At 41.4% G+C, this 17,926-nt stretch overlaps 1 long non-coding RNA gene across 2 annotated transcripts in view; it reads right to left on the bottom strand.

Moving 5' to 3' along the window:
* LOC113459515 (uncharacterized) overlaps positions 1-13,723 on the bottom strand; it is a 96,562-nt gene extending 82,839 nt beyond the window's left edge. For both annotated transcript variants that reach the window (XR_003380820.2, XR_003380821.2), the window contains exons 1-2: positions 12,697-13,723; positions 10,646-11,924 (exon numbers count right to left, since the gene is read on the bottom strand). This is a non-coding gene — a long non-coding RNA (uncharacterized LOC113459515). The remainder of the gene's footprint in view (positions 1-10,645; positions 11,925-12,696) is intronic.
* Between the last annotated feature and the right edge of the window lie 4,203 nt (positions 13,724-17,926).

The following is a 17,926-nucleotide window of genomic DNA, read 5'->3' as shown; positions in this document are numbered from 1 at the left end:
TTTCTGGAAACCTGCAGTTCCTGATGAATACCAGGAAGATTTTCAAGTTTCCTATCAGACATGTATTAATTTGATTCAGCCCAAGCTTGGGGGAAAGTCTCCAGCTAGAAGAAAAGGAGCTGTAAAAAGGAGCAGTCACACACTGATTTTCCCCACTAGCATGTCCCACACTCTGGGCTAACCCACGTTCTTACTGGTCCCATTGGCATAATGCTCCATGCCATTCTTTGTGTGGGGTGGACAACCAAAGTTTTCCCATTCCACAGCTGTCAAAACTGAGAATATTTCTCACTTGCTTTCCAAGGTATTTCCTCTGCACACCCTGCTGTACCTCCTGCCTTCCTCGCTCCTTTTCTCTGAAACATTCACATGGGGACACCCTGCCTTTATAATCTCTCTTCTCCCTATTGTCACATCTTTTAAGTTTGGGGTTTTTTACCCAAAAATTTCCAGAAAAGATCTGATAATAGACAAACTCTAACTATCTTTCCAAGAGCAAATTGCTGTAAGAGAGCTATCTTCTGAAGGAAGTGTTCCTCTGATTTATCACCCCACTCCCTCATTCCTACTGCTCACTCCTACTACTGAGGCTGTATAGACCCAGTAATCCCCACAAAGAAAGAGCTTGACCTTTATATTTCCCAATAAAGGATGTAGAAAGCTTTGGTGCAATTTCATCAGATTTTCTTCAAATAGATTATCCTATCCCTACAGACACAACACTAGAACTGAAACCACAATGAAAGGTTTTGCTGCAGGAGGTAGATTGCTACTTAATAATGGGTGCATGCACATAGATAACTGAGCCAAAGCTGAGATTGTTTGATTAACCATTAATTTTCAGAGTTGCTGGAAAGCAGTTTGAAAATCACTAAGAATCACTACACTGATTTTAAAAGGAATCAGAACAAAAGTCTTGCTATCACCATGGATACAACAGATGGGGACCCAACATCTATGCAAAAAACCTGGAACTTCATACTCACACTGTTGGGCAAAATAGATCACTTAATATTTAGAATATGTTCTGCTTATAAATAAAATGGCCATCAACACACAAAGCAAATCTTGATCTGTTTTTTGTTGGAGTGCAAGCATTCATCATTAGTTCTTTTTTTTGCTTGTGTATTGCCTGTGACATCAACACAATACAACACAAAAGTGAGGTAAGCTGCTAGTGGTGTTTCAAATGCAAAGTAACTATATGATACTTTAAACTATTTGAAAATAACTATAATTTTCTGGTATTCCCATAAAGCCTGAATCAGCCAAACCAACAGTCTGATTTAACACAAACATTTTTTATTAACTTTGTTAGGATCCAGGTTTTAAAAATATTCAGACACTTTACTCACAGAGATTTTGGTGAGCTTTAGGTATTTGAATGCCTTTATTAATGTGGATCCCTGACTTTGGTTTACTGTCAGTGATGGATCAAAACCAGTGGAAAGCTGATGGGTATTTGGTCTTGCTCCAGCCTCAGTACTCCTCATGACTCTATTATCATTTTTCCTTCACTGACACCTCCAGAGCCTTGTGGAAGATCTCATCTGCAAGAGCCAGTGCAGCTGCAGACACACAGTGCTAAGTGCAGAGAGCAGACACAGATGAAGGGGCAGGAAGGATTTTTTCTGTTGCCTCCATGCAAAATTTCTTTAAGAAAGCATAAAATGCCCCAGACTGAACTAAGTATTCATTAGCCCAGAGTTCTGTCTTGGACAGTGACCATACAGCCAGAAAAAGGTGTAAGGACAAGGTAAAGATGGCATGGATTTAATTCAACACACTTTCCCAGTTTCTAGTGATTTCTTAAACTAGAAACAGCTTTTGCTGATAATTCTTGACAAGATCTTCTGTGATGTGTCTAAGTGCCTTCTGAGCATTGAATTAACACTGTGCCCTGTGACAGGGAGTGTCACACTTCATCATGACATGGAATTCAAATCCTTATGAAAATACTGGGCTTAAATGATGTTTGTATTTCCCTCAGGTTGATGGCCCTCTCAATTTCAACATAATTTTTCATAACCAGATATAAATAGGAATATTTAGCAGTTGCACATCACAAACATATAGACTTCATAGAGCCACAGAATGGTTTGGCTTGGTTGGGTTTCCAAGATCATCCAGTCCAGCCCCCTTTCAATCCTCTTTCAAATGCCTTTCAATTTAGACACCTGAAATCAAGAGCTAAGTCCATCAGCCCAGATGTGTTCAGGCAATTGCAAGCAATTCTAACCCAGAAGCCATGGTAGCTACATTTGTTCAGCACAGTATTACAGATAAAAAGTCCTTCTCTGCCTCCTTTTCTCCCCATAAAATTTCACCTGGGACCCAAAAATAACTTTCTGGATAACAGAAATTGGTACATTGCCACAAAATGTTTCCACCTCAGCAAGCTAGCATTTCTGGCAAGAAACAACCTCAAACCTATTTAGTGAGGAATTTCAAAGAAGCTGAAATGAATTACTTAACTAGGCTCCCCAGGCCTTGCTCGTGGTTCAGTAAATGTGCTGATCTCTGCCTGATGGCACTTGGCTTACGTTTTGTATCTCTGAAAAATAAACAGAAGGTTTGCCAGTGGCTTTGGTGAGAACAGATTGAGGCTATAAAGAAATCAAGACAATTTCCTTCTGGAAACCGGTAGCTTTCTGCTAATAGAGGAATCCAGAGGAAGAGAAAGCAGCATGACCTGTGGAAAGATTTCATTATCTCAAAACATCCAGCCTTTTGAAAAGGAGGACGTGTAATTAAAATGCAGAGATTGAAAAAAAAATAAATCTCTGAGGGTGCAAAGTAGCAGACCTGGAAGCAGCTTCCATGGGCCAGGAGAGTAAGGCAGGGAAATGGCAATGGGCACTGAGCCACAAAACTCCTCTCAAAGGTGGAAAGTGAGGGCTGAGCTGTGCACTCTGCCTGGAGTCCAGCAGGATCAGTGTCCAGCACCAGCTGGGCTCACACACACTGGCTGCTGTGCATTTTCTAGGGAGAGTCTGATGAGGATCTGAGAAAAAAAGGTTATTTTTTCTAAAGTCCTCTGCATCTCTTTTCAATGAAAAAAGGAAGCAAGAAAACCTGCAGATGCTGAATGTCAGATGCATCAAATCCAGGGTTAATGATACAGCTTTTTGCAACTTCTTTCTAGCCTAATTTTGCACTAAAAATACATGATGCCATTTCCTAAAAGGTTTCACGAATGCTTCTAGTGCACCAGGAAGTGAATAATTATCTTTATCTTGACCAAAAAAAGTCTCAGTTCTTCATTAACCTTTTCACAGGATGTAATCTCCTGTAGTTCTGCAGAAGAGATGTTGCCTAGCTGGGGTGTTCTTGCTTCCTGTTATTTCATAGCCTTACGGGGAAATAAACAGGGTTTCGAAGAAAAAGAAAGGAAGTGAAAATGGCAAGGGAACAACAGAAGCATCTCTATTATTTTTCTACACCAGGTTATCTCTAGATTGCTCTGCCATTGCCTCAGGTTTAAAGAAACCCAAGGAGAAATCAAGGAATTCACACACAGTCCCAACTGCTGCATGAGATTGTATCTGCATCAGATGGCATTTAAAGTCCATTGTAGACAGAGTGTGACCACACAGGCTTAGCCATCCATATCATTTATGCAGCAACATGAGAGGGACCACGATATCAGATAATTCAGGACCCCCAGTGCAGGGAGAAATGATGAGGAGAACTCTATGATATCAGAAAGCTAATTAATTATTGTTATTCTATACTATACTACACTACATCTAAACTGAAACTGCACAAGCACTCAACAAAATCTCCTGTCTCCTGACCAACAGTCGGGACACAGTTTGCAGATTGGTCAAGAGAACAAAACACTCACAACCAGAATCCAATCAAGGAAGTTCCTTCAGGTAAATAATCTTCCAACACATTCCACATGTTCCGAAACACAGGAGCAGCAAATGAGATAAGAATTGTTTTGATCTCTGTGCTCCTCCAGGAAAAACCTGAGAGAGAGAACCTGTTCAGAGAATGTGAATGCCACACCCTGAGCCCACAAATGCCCTGAGAGCAGGAGGACAGCAAGGTGACCTCAGTGCAGCATCACAGAACTCCAGGAAGGGCAGCTGGCCCTGACCACAAGGCAGAGCTGCATAGATGAACTCCCTCCTCCTCCTCACAGATCCTTCACCATCTCAACACTTCAGGACCCCTGAGAAGAGCTCAAGTCTGTCAAGTTCTCCTGTTCAGCCCATGGCCTGCACATAAACCAGATAAATGTTGTGATTCTGTTACTTGTAGTCTCTTCAGTCTGTTCTCTTCCACAAATTCCCCTCCAGCAGCTACTGAGATCCCCTTAATCAGCTGCAAGGGGCTCTCAGCTCATTTTCAGGACTCTCTTGCCCTCCCAGGGACATTTTACTGTCTGTCTCCCACATCTATGAGCCCCAGGAGATATAACCGTGCCTGACAGAGATGGCCTTCCCCTTCCACTACTCATCCTCAGCTATTCACTCCCTCCTGCAGCTCAGAGTCACTTGGCTTCCTCCCTCCAGCATCCAAAGCAGCTTCCCCAAGCCTATGCCATGAGTGAACTCTTCCTACAAATAATTTTGGGAATTATTTGTAGGTAGAAGTCACTCATGACTGGCACACACAAGCAGAGGTTGAACTGTGTGCTGTTTCCCAAGGTGATTGCTGGCTGTAAACAGCTGCACGAGGGGAGGGAGGTGACAGAGGCCAGGCAGCCTGGCCCTCATCTGAGCTGCACAACCAGACAATTAGCCAGTGTGTCACACATCTCTAATCTGCACACAAAGGTATTTTACTTAATAACTTCCTGCGTGAAGCAAATGGAGCAAATAATGAAAGCACCATGAGCAATCTTGCTATTGATGCAATTTTATCACATTTTTTTCACACACTCATCAAATATTAGTAAAAACCATTCCAGCAATAAAAGAAACCAGCAAAATTCCAAAAGGTAAGTGGACATGCTGTTTCCAAAAAGTGCTTTCCCACCTTCTTTCAGCCTTTAGAAACCAGAGGGTGTGGAGGATGCTCATGGACACCCAGCAGAGCTGCCCCTTGCTTGTAGCTCCCACCCAGGGCAGGCTGAGGGGACATGCAGCAACCTGAGCAAGGAGCTGGAGAATAAACCACAACAGATTCCAACCCAAACACTTCAAGCTGTATTTTTTTTATGGCTGTAGCTCATTCTTCCCCTCTAGCTCCACTACTCCAGTCTCTTACAGAACGACATTGCCTTATATTATAAATAAATGTTTACCATCCACAGTCAAGGTAGCAGTGAATAATGTTTGATTTTGTCTCTAGTCAATGGGCATCTGCTGCCTAGGAAGTGATCAATGAAGTGATAAAGCTAAATCAGAGTCATATTGTATATTATGAGAAAACTCACATATCAAAGCTGGGTTCTGAGGTTTCCAATTTGAGCTATTTACTTGATTGTATATATTTCTTGATCTTGAAAGGACTCCAAAAAAGCCCAAATCTTACCTGTCTTTTCACTTGCTTGGCATCCTATGTCATTGCTTGGTTTTTGCATAAAAAAACCCATAAAACCTTGGTAAAAGACCAGAGATTTTGTCCTGTAAAAACACCAGAGCATGTGGAGCCAAATTCCAGAAACAATGATAATATTTTTCAAAATGGAACTCCTGAGGGTTTTGTGGACTAAACACACACATATAAAACTGAGTATTTTTTAGTGCATTTTGAATACTTAAAATATGTTAAAATTAAAGAAAAAGAGAATAGAACAGAATCAACAAAACACCTCATCCTTTGCACACACTTTTAATGAAACCAGTATCTCATCCTGGTTGTTTTCTTATGTTGTTTTTGAAAAATGGAAATAATTCCTGCTAACAGGCACAACTGAAAATTAACTGTTCAAGCTCAAATGTTTTCTAAGTGTGCCAAGAACAGACCATAAAATGGGGAAAAAAAGAAAGAGCACTAATTACTTTATTTGCCTCCTAAAACTAAACTAACAAGTAAAAGCCTTTAAAGAACACCGGTCCGAAATACTGATATCAAAGGAAAAGACTGCTGATAATCCTGGATTCATTTGCAATGACTTATTCCATATTTTATTGCACAATTTATAAAAGAGAATTGCAGCCATTGGAGCCCTTGCACTGCTACAAGAGATTAAAAGATTTTCTTATCAGACAACTCAGAATTGTGATGATTCACACCTTCATTATTTCTTGAAACGCTCTAGCTTCCTACAGAAGGTACAGCAAAGGTTTTGCATGACTACATCCCTTAAACCAAACAGTGCTCGTGTCGTTTTCCCACGGTGCTCAGAACAAGCTAGGGGTGAAAGAGTAACCCTTTTAAGCCAGTTAAACAACCGTCATTATTTTAAAATAAATGAAGAGGAGCCAAGTTATTTACGACTCTGCGCTCATGTTTTATGCATGCCTTACCTCGGAGACATTTGATAGCCCCCCACAACACTTGGTTGGCTCTAAACTTCAACAAGTGTTTGCCAAGGAGGTCACATTGGCCTGTTCACACTGAGAAAGATGAGATTTGGAGACACAGGAAAGTAACAGGACAAATGGGAAGACACTGGAAAATTATTTTTTGCTGCCAGGGTTTGCACACAAGCATAAAACCTGGGTCAGGGAGAGCCCTTTCAGTTAGAAGTGAGTGCCAGCTCTTCTCACTGCCAGGTTAAATCAAGGATACGCCCAGCCTTGCAGTGCAGGGAGGACAGCCAGGGGAATGAGCTGCTTGCAAGGAATTTCTTGAAATCAGCAAAGAGGAGCCACCATACCCATCCAGAGTTTCATGGGATTCCCCAGCCAACCATCAGCACAGACCAGACTGGCCTCCAGGGTCTGCAAACAAGGTGGAAACTCAGAACCTGAGAGTAAGCACTGAAACCATGAGGGGGTGGTCCAGGGGAGACCTTCCTGTTTTGCAAACAGGTTTCTGGAGAGCAAGAGACCTGAGCAGCTGTGCTTGAGAACCAGCTGCACCCAAATGTCTTTTTCTTCTCAATTATTCCACAGCATCCTCGTGTGAAATTATATTTTGGTTCTGTAACAGGAAGATACTTTCTCCAGACGTGGCTTTTACCAGGAACATCAGTTCTGCCTTGGTAAAACCAGGGGAGGGCACCTATGACTTTGCAAAGTGTGATGAGGGGCTGTGTTACAAGTCCTGACTTAAGGACCTTGTGTTTTAACCCCCCATTGACCCCATTATTAACCTCAAATATGCCCCCAAATAAGTCAAGGAGCATCTCTTTTCTTTTGTGATCTCTCCTACTACACAACACTGAGCAGAATTTAAGTTGGATAGTGGCAGTCGCACCAGAGATGCCCAGCCCGGTGCCCAGACTCAGGACTGACACTCTTTCTCCTGCACACAGTCCTGCAGCAGGAAGGGTGAAAGGTCTCCCTGTGCCCTACAGGACACAGACATGCCCTGTTCAGGAGGCTGAAGCTCTGTTTTGAACACAAAATGTGCCCAACTACACATACATTGGTGTCCATTGGTATTTCCGTTGTAATCCCATTGATTTGTGTGGCTTATGGAGACATGGAGCAAAGCAAAACAAAACCACACCTCTGTATCACCTTCTACCCTGGGAACCCCCAAAAAAGGCCTTTCAGTGACTTTCCAAACTCCATTTAAAGTTTCTTTTTAACTATGAGTTTCATGGGTGAGATATTTAATAGAATGTGACCCCCCCCCCCAGCTCATTTAGCTTTGTAGACAGTGTATTGTGCTTGAGTCTCTCATCCATTCATGCACTTGTATTACCTCATAAAGGTATTTTTTAGAAATAAAACATGAATAGGGAGATTTTTTTTTCCTCAACCTTAGCGATTAGCTGGAGATTAGAATTCAATTGAACAGTTTAGTTAAATATGGGTTTGTGTGTGTTGATATGGCTCCCCATTGTCATGGCAGGTATGAGAGGTTTGGCAGTTTCCCAGCTTGGCTCTCCAGTGGGGGTTCATAGCAGTGCAAAAAGCAGTGTCCCACCTTTCAGTAAAACAAAATTAAATACTTCTCAGAAAATGCTTATTGAAATCTTGCCAGTTTTAAGAGACAGACATTTGCATGAAACTTATTGTTTGTTCCAAAGCTTTACCTTTTTTTTTTTTTTGACAGAAATGTCTGGTTTTACTTGATTATATATATGCATATATGGTTGGGGTTTGTTCCCCCTTCAAGCTAGCTCTGAGGAAACAATATTAGAAGAAGAAATAATTAGGGAAGCCAACAGTCAGCTGCTTTCTCTGAAGAATATTGGGCAGATGACAAACCCACTACAACATTTGGCACACTATTTATGGGCAGGAAATTTTAACAGAGAAATGAGAAATGACACTCTGCAAATCATGCTGAAGTTCTATGAAAGTTTTTCTCCTGCTAAAACTGAAGGACCATAATGACAGACAGACAAAAATGAACTTCTGTGCTTTCTGTTTGTCATGATAGTAACTCATAATTTTCTTAGTGTGAGATATCTCTTTTTTCCGAGCAGTGACAACATTTACAAATGGTACTCTAAATGAGAAAGATCTTTGGAATAATCTGTTCCAGGTTAGGCTATCATTACCAATAAAATACCTCTGATTTGCACAAAACATGTAATTTGAGAGGGTTTTTTTCCCCTGCTGATTTTTTTTTTTTTGCTCTTTTAATTCTAAAAACCACAAAAAATGCTCTCAGAAATATTCCCAGCTGCTCAGGTCATGCTCAGCTGTGCTGATACCAGTTTACAGAGAACACATTTAGCACATTAAGTCTTGATTACATGGCAAAATTGGAGAGCCAAACAAACATCTCCTCATGCATTAGGGAACTGCACAGCTACAGTAAGTCCTGAGGCACGACAGTGGAAGTTCCAGGTGGAAAATATATAAAGTAGAGGCAAAAAACCCCCCAAATTTCTCTCTGTGTCCCCCATTGAGCAGCCAGCACTGGGTGCAGATGAGCAGCAGGGTGGTGCAGTCCGCAGCTGAGGGATGGCACTGTGACACTTCTCCATCCTCTCCCACAGCTCTGCTCTGCCCCTGGAAGTCTGACCTTGAGTATTTCTGAGAGCATTTTTTTGTGGTTTTCAGAATTAAAAGAGCAAAGGAATTACATTAGGAAAGCAGGAGCAGAAAAGACATCTCCATTTCATTAATCCCAGGCCAGACTCTGAAGGAATGTGATGAAGGAAATGCAGAAGCACCTGCTCTGCAGCACAGCCCTGTTTCCCAAAGGCAGGGATCACAGCTGGGGTTGTGTTACAAACCCTGCACCCAGAGATCCTTCCTGCCATCATCTAGCCATGGCAAGGAGGAGCAGTGATGCAGGGTCAGCTCTGTGTGCCACAGAAACCTGACTTCACACTCCCATCTCCTCCATGACCTGACTAACCTAGCAAGTGACAGCCTTGTTATAAATATCCAAGAATCATGAGGTGGTCACTTTCCCACTGTCACAGCTAATTAACTTCTAGGAATAACTATGGGAACTATTTCATTTCACCATCCCAAACGTGGGCCTGGAGTGAATGTGTGTATCTGACTGAATTGGCTTAGAAAAAACAGCCCTCTGTTAAACATCAGGGCAGGTATAAATTACTGTGGGTCTGTGCCACGTATTCAAGGCTCTGTGATTTGCTAGAAGCAGCACCAAGATTTACAACACAATTTTCAATCACTCCCATCACCATTTTCAATCTCTTGCACATGGTGGTACTTGTGATATCAAAGAGTTCATCTGTGCAAAAGCCTCAAAAAGTGACTGTGTTCCTAAAAAATAAAAATAAAGTGTATATAAACTACCATTTTAGTTTAGAAAAATCCAGGCATAACCTCATAATTAGGAACAGTTAAATTGCCTACTCTTTAGTCAACAGCACAAGGAGAAATTTATTTTGTTTAATAAAGTGCTCTTAATGATTACTGTTTGTTTGCTTCCTAATCTCAGAGTAATCATGTACTGCAAGAGGAAAATGCTGTTGAGGAGGTTTGTCTCCAGAGCTTAAATGACAAAAAAAAATCTCTTCAGTTTTCCAGTTTGAGGGAAACTTTTCTCCATTGATCTGTGAGCCTCCTGCCAGCTCCTGGTCAAAAAGGGGGACCTTGACTTATGGGTGTGGAGGGCTGCCAAGAACACGAAACCAGCACCTCTATCTCTGGGTCACCAGAAAGCTGTAAACTGGCTGGATACAGAGCAGCAATTGTTTGATAATAATTGTCCACCATACCTGCATCCTGTTCCTGTTCCAGGAGTTTACAATGGATCAATGTACCCAAAGTGTTTGTACCCAGATGAACCTGGGGCAACCCAGTTCAAAAGACTTTTCTTTCCCTCATCTGGAATGGCCAAAAAAAAAAAAAAAAAAAAACCCCAGCCATCTCTTTCCTGCTCTGTCCACGTGCTGGAGCACAGAAAGGACAGCACAGGTATGAGTGGCAGGAGGGAGGCCACAGCATTCATGATTTCCCTTTTGCAGGAGATTTTGGAGCTGCAGGGTGGCTTTCCAGGAACTGCCAGCTGGAATGCCAATGCAGAGAAGCCATGCTTTGCACAGAGACATATGTGCTCTCACACACATGCATAAAGCCTCTGAACTCACTGCAGGAAAGGTTTCACCCCAACAGCAAGATAAGTAAGGTGTGGAAATTACCTTAATGTAAAATCCATGTGGAGATCAGCCCCTTCGATTTTACCACGGTAGCAAGGTGATCCCACTCACAGCTGGGACAAATGCTATTGCTTCCACTTCACTATCTGGTGGCAAAAGCTATTTTAAATTCATAGACAGAAAAAAAATGACAGAGCTGAGAGGCTGAAGTTAGAGTGAGCCAAAAGTAGGAAGTGCTGCACATTGTATCCTAGAAACAGCTCTCTGTTCCTTGGTCCTTTTCAGTTATTCATTGGAGAAGGGAGGTTGGAAGAAGTGGTGCAGCTCAAGTAGATATCAGCTGAATTTTTGCCAAGTGGTCATTAATCCCTAAAATTTCAATCTTATTTTCATTAAAATTTAACAGCAGAGACATGCCCTGAGACATGCCTATAGAAACACAGCTGAGTTTGAGCTTCAAGAATGTGTTTATGTGTATATGGGTGGGAAAAAACAATAGCTGGATGGAACAGCCTGAGACAATCCCTCACCTACAGTACAAAAGCATTTAATTATATCATGTGCTTTTTATCTGTAGTTTGCACCAAGAAAACACATGTGTGAAAGACTGAATGCATTATGACTCAGGAAGCATCTCTTTATACAGATGAAGATGATGATGGTTTCCTCCAAAGAAAAAAAAATGGATTTTTTCTTCATTGTGGAAGAGAATCGTGTTATGATTTAATGGTCCTATGAGAAAGAGTGCTTTGTCTTTGAGAGTCAAACAAAGCTGAGTGAAAATCCAGAAGATTTAAAAGTAACCTTGGAATGATATGCAGATGGTGAAGATGTAGACATGCCTGAAAAAATATCCAGCCCTTCCTTATAAACCCTCTACCTTCCAAAACATATATCAAACTTAAAATGGAGCAAAATTTCTGCACATCCTTAGTGCAATCTAAAGTGACAAGGAATTCACCTGTTTTCTCTCCCCTTTGGAAGCAAGTCAAGATTGCTTTGGTGAGAGCAGCTAGCATGTTTTGCAGGTTGATATCATCGGCAGTGGGGAGCCAGTGATTAAAAAGACATCATTCTTTTGGGGTTTAGCTTTATCCAAGGCTGAACCTTCAAATAGAGATTCCAGCATGTAGGAGGGGAGGAAAATCTAATTGAGGAAAAGGAGAAGACTCTAGCTTGCAAATTCAGAACTATTCCATCAAAGATAACTAGATCATCTTTTTCATAGCAGGAATTAGAAGTGACAGATGGTCTTGCTGCTGAACCAAAGGTGTAGAAGTCCTGAGATTCAATCTGTATTTCTGGCTCTGAAACAGATTTCCTGTGCAAGATAGAGTAAAAAAAAAAAAAAAGCAGCATTTCAGTAATGGCCAGTTTCTGCAGACTTCATCTGAAACAGATATAAACCCTGATTTTTAGAAGAATGGTCTGCAAGCTCCAGTTTACTTTCAGTGGGAAGGACAATGAAAAGGCACTGTGGAAAAGACAGCTTCTTTCTCACAGATTGGATTTTTAAAAAGCTGAAAATTTAAAAATGCGAAAGCGGTGCCAAATCTTGAAAACTCTGACCAACAGTGTTTCTGAGTGGTGGGTTTACATCTGTGAAATAAAGACATTTATCCCCTTTCAAAATTCCTGTGCATCCACAGGAAAATATGACCTCAGAAAAGAGAAACAGAGCAGAGGTAACACCAGTAGCAATACCTACAGGTAGGGAACCTTTTACATTTTCAATTACATAAGCCTGCCTTCAATTAAACCTCATCAACTTTATTCACATGAACTGAAATTGCCTATTATGGTGCTGAATTGCATTAAGCACTGAATTTGAATTTTATTTCTGTATGCAGATATATTTTTAGTTGGCTTATGCTTTTCACTCGTTTCTGAAAATGGCAAATTGACTTCACTTTTTCCTCTAACATTAAAATAAATACCACCATAAAACTAGAACGCTCCAGCAACTCCATGCTTTTGACCAGAAATTAAAGTTTAGCAAAAAAAGTGGATGAAAACAGTGCTGATATTTGCAGGCTCTGTGAAAATCTGCTCAGGTTGTGCTGTACAAGACTCAGAGGTCCCAAAATACTCACAGACAGTCACAGCTGATGGGGGTGAGCAGGACATCCCTGCCCTGACATCTTCCAACAAGCTGAGGATGCTGCAGCACCGAGCAGAGGAGGTGGAAGTGATTTCTGGTGCACTCTGGTTGCTCCCATCCTGGTGCTTCAGCGAGGGGGAGGAGGAGGAGAACTCCAGCTGACATGGGAAAGGAGCTTGGGAGAGGATGAGGAAGCAAAGGGATGAGGGGGAGCAGCTCAAATTGCAGAGCAAAGGAATGGAAACCTTCAATGAGGACCAAAGGTCTGCAGAGAGAGAAGGCAGCAACTGGGACAAGGAAAGGTGCAAAATGAGTCAGCTGAGGAAAGATGGCACTGGGCAGAAAGTAAAAAACTAAAGTGGAACCTGCGCTTCTCTGTCATCATCATGAATCACAAAAAAACCTCATAGGCTTCTCCGTGGAGTTCCCAAATAACCTCCTGGCTGATCAGCCTGTTACCCTAATTGGTAAAGATCTCTGCTTGGCATCTGAATTCTAAAACTGTTAAGGGAGCACAAAGGCATAAATTTAGCTCCAGATGATGGATTGCGTTTTAAGATTTTGCTGCATTTTAAAACTGAGCATTTTTTTTGGGAAAAAGATAAGGTTGTGAAATCAAGTTTTGTAAGAATTTAGTTTATGCTAGGGTAGAGGTTCTTGTGCAGATTTAATCTGACATACCAAATGTGTATTTTGACACTGTCTTCATTCTTTAGGTATCTGAAAGTTACATGATCTTACATTATCATTTATACTGAATTTTTTCTTTCCTAGTTCATATGGTTTTTATGTATTTTCTAGTGTGAAGATTTTGCACAAATGGCATGTGAAATTCCTTAGACATATTTGGTGAAAATTAGCATCTACTGCTGGATCCCTTTTCTTCCACCTCAAAAAACTTCCATGCACCTTCATAAGTTTGCTGAATTCCAAAGCAAAAGTAAAAACCCAGAAAAAGATTTCCCTTTTTTATTTTTTCAGCAATTAAAAAAAACCCAATCTTTCTATCTGTGCAATTATTTGGAAACAATGCTCTTTGTAAAACAAGTCAAAAGTTACACGATAAATGAATGGAAAATAAAAGTGCAGTCTCCTGCCTCCTGATGATACTTTGCTATATTGTCAGGGAGAGGCTGAGCATTTGCTGCCCTCAAGTGGTCTCCTATTTTCTCTTCCTACAAGCATTTACAATGATGCTTCATCCCTTTAACAGCTTGAGTTCAGACCCGGGGTTTTTTTGAAAGGAAATGGAAAGTTTGGAACAAACAGAAATCAGCTTTGATTCACAATACATGTGCTTCAAAATGTATAAATTTTTTCCCATTTAAATATTAGCAAAATCTCTGGCTTTATTTTGGATATGCTTCATCTCTGCTCTACTGCATTGTAGAAAAGGATGCTGACATACACAAACAGAAAAACTGTGGATTTTAAAAGACCTAAATGTTGTTGATTATTCTTTTGTGGATTTGAGTTTTGGGCTATGCAAAACAAACCAAAAAATACTGTCTGACAAAAATATTATTGCTTTAAAAGGCAACTGTAATGGAGAAAAATTGAGTTTGTCATACCTTTATTGAAGATCATGTTGAATTACTGACAATGGGCTAAAAATGAGTCAGGGAAAATGGAACTCCTATCACACTTCAGAAGTGGATTATAACTGACTCAGGAGCTAATTCAGCTGCAGCTCAGGCAGCTGGGTCAGATTCTAACTCAGCCAAAATGAGCAATAAGAATTGTGTCTTCACACTGCATCACAAGAGAAAATACCCTCTTTCCAAATATACTCCAGACAGAAACCTTCTGTAACAACACACATGCCTTGCTGCAATCTTCACCTACATTTCCAAAGCAGCACCAATTCCTATTGACTGCAGAGTGTTCCAGAGCTCCCTGGGCTGGAGCTGGTTTTATTCGTGCTCTGAGCCCAGGAGCACCAAGGAAATGCAGAACTGCCCCATTTATCAGGATATTATTGAGTGTCATCTGTGACAGTGTTTGCAGGGCTCTCAGGCTGAGGGAAGAGATGAGGATTTGACTCCATGTTTCAGAAGGCTTGATTTATTATTTTATTATATATATTATAATAAAACTGTACTAAAAGAATAGAAGAAAAGGTTCTCCTCAGAAGGCTAGTTTAGCTAAGAATAGAAAGGAATGATAACACAGGTTTGTGGCTCAGAGAGACTGAGTCAGCTGACTGTGATTGGCCATTAATTACAAACATCCAACATGGGCCAATCACAGATGCACCTGTTGCATTCCACAGCGGCAGATAATCATTGTTCACATTTTGTTCCTGAGGCCTCCCAGCTTCTCAGGAGGAAAAAATTCCAAGGAAAGGATTCTCATGGAAAGATGTCTGTGACAGTCATCAGAGCATCCAGGGCCCCTGTGTGCCAGGTCCCAGGGTGGTGTTTCAGACAGGCACAAAGCAAGCAGATGGTGCCTCAAGGATAATACACACTCTTCATTACAAGGAAATGCAACAATCAAACAAAATGCAAAAACTGGGGAATAGGATTGGGACAAAAGGAGTGAGGAGAGCAAGTTCCACATGGTTCCCCACATCTTTATGCAATAAAAAACATCTGCATATTAACATGAAATAACAGCTCTGGATGCATTTATATTTTCCCCCCTCTCCAATTTTGTCCTGATGTCCCCATCCCTCTGACATATGTTGCAATCCTATTGTGAAACCAGTAATTTTCTGAAATGGCTGAAAAATAGCAGGTGGGCATGACACGGAAAGGCTAAACACCATCATTTGGGACAGATTCCAGAGGAGATGTATATTGCACATACTGAATAGGAAAAAAAGGAAGGGAAAGGGAAAAAGGATGGCAAACAAAGCCAACTTTTCTATTTCCTTCTAAGATCATACATACCCTGAGCTAGGAAATCTGCATCCTCCTGGACTGCCACCTGGACCACCCTTGCTCCTGCCCCTCAGGAGCCTGGCTGGTGCCAGGGCAATGCCAGGGAGGTGTCTCTGCTCTTTGGGGAAGCAGCAGGAGCTGCAGAGCCTGACACAGCCAGCGCAGCACACCGAGCAAAATGTTTCATTAATGTGCAATTGCTGCTGGTGCTGCAATCCGAGCTGCCCCCTCACCCGACCCAGCCCTCAAAGCCCAGAGGTCACTCTGGTGGCTGGGCTGGTCTGCTTTTTACAGAGCTCCCTTTCCTCTCAGTTTGTGAAACCATCTTTTGTACTTTTGTGATGCCAGCTTTTGTACTTATTCCCGAATCCATGCAGGAGCACATGTCCAGTCTCAGAACACGCTGCTCTTCACAGCTGACAAAGTCAATCACATTTTGGGCTTGTTTGGCAATTTTAGCCACTGCCTCTCTTCCATTTCTCCCAAGGGGCAGTAATGAAGCCTAAGCTTTGGTTTACACCAGGAAGAGAAGCTACAGATATCTCCTAATTCTCTGCATCCTGCCTGGATACGATTTCCCAAAGACTTGTTTGTCTGGAGAAAAGTGTAACACCACAGGGCTGCAATAGGAAAGCCCATAAAGTTATGTGATGGGAAAACTTTGGGGAATTTCATGAAGCAACCAAGTGGGAAAGCAGAAGGGTTTAACACAATGTTTATAATTCCAGTCATTTTGTGAAAACATCCAAGCATTTATTCTAAATAAAAGCAAATACCTACTCTAGACTTACAAACACTCCGTCTTTAAACTCCAATACTTTATGTTCCTATGACAGATTTTAAGATTATATAACTTGCCAAGTAACATAAACCTTGTCTCCATCACACCACACCTGGTTTTCTGCGCTAGCAGATGTCATGCAAATACCAAAACATATGTGTCAGGAGAAGAGTCTAAAATGCCACCAGTGGGAAGATCAGCATAGTTGAGTTCATGAGCTGGAAACAAGAAAATCCATCTCCAGAGCTGCTTTAGTGCAAAAAAGCCCTCAGGATCCACAATGTGTAAGGACAGTGCTCACTGAGATGTCTGTATCATCCTACTGTATGTGAACAACAACAAAAATAATAATCTGCATTTAAAGAGAGGAGTAATCACAGAGTGGTTTGTTTTGCTTTATTTACTTGAAAGGTACTTATAAGTGAAATACAGCATGTCTAATTGTAGATGAAGGAGAAAATAAGGATTTTCTTCTGCTGTTATCAATGTTAAGCACAGGACAAGAGACAAGAGACATAGGGAAAACCTGACCTTCTACAGAGAAATATTTCTCCTCCTAAATCCTCTAGTTCCTAATTCAGGCATTGTCAATGCTGTTACCTGAAATTCTTCCCACTGCATTGCATGGCACTCACTGCTATGTAATCCTGCTCCTGGTTTTGCTATCCCCCCACCATTAATTCATCCCTGTGTTGTTTCAACCCTTCTTCTGCTTTAGCAAGGAAGAAGCCACAGAAAACAGTAAGGAAGGAGACTCACTCAATTTTTTCCCACTATATTGTAAAACTGAAAAGCCCTAAATGGAACGGTTTGATGGAAGAAGCCAAGAAACCAGCTTGTGTGTGCTTAGATGGAAAGGAGCAGAACCTGCAGCATCTCTGCAAATAATGTCCCTGGCAAGGAGTGAATATCTTTTCAGAGACTCTGGCTCTTTTGCTATTCCCTAATAAATATATGAGAAGCACAGCAGCAATGGTCAGCCAGGCAGAACACACACCAGAACAGAATTTATGATTGAACAGGCAAACAAAGCAGCATCTACATTTCTGAGTCTACAAATCTGGTCGAGCACTGGAGCAAGAGTAACAACAAGGAAACCCATTAACAAACCTATTCACAGGGAACAGGGCAGAGAAAAGAAAGGTGAAGCTTTTGTTGGGAAGAAAGGACATAGAAGACACACATTCTTGCTAGGAGTTAACACAAAGCCAACCATGAACTGCTGTGACAGAAAAGAGGTCTTGGACTAGAAGTTAAGCAGCAAAATATGAGCTGCATGCTCAAGTTATGGACCCAAGAACTCACACATCAACACATAACTTGGAGTTGTTAAAAGCTCCTTAATTAAAGGCACATTTGTGGCTCACTTACTCCAGCCAACAGGAGAGGTTCTGGTTTGCGAAGACAGGCAAGATCCAGCCCAGGAAAAGGCATGCAGAGAGCATAAACTTGCAAGGAAAAAATCATGTTCTGAGCACAGACCCTTGCCCACAACAAGCTGGCTCAGAGGGGAGGTGTTGCTGTGCAAAGCACCATTGCACAAGGCAATACAAAAA

Source organism: Zonotrichia albicollis, chromosome 2, assembly GCF_047830755.1.
Source record: "Zonotrichia albicollis isolate bZonAlb1 chromosome 2, bZonAlb1.hap1, whole genome shotgun sequence".
NCBI lineage: Eukaryota > Metazoa > Chordata > Aves > Passeriformes > Passerellidae > Zonotrichia > Zonotrichia albicollis.
The sequence above is the reverse complement of the archived record's forward strand: the minus strand, read 5'-3'. Positions and strand labels throughout refer to the sequence as shown.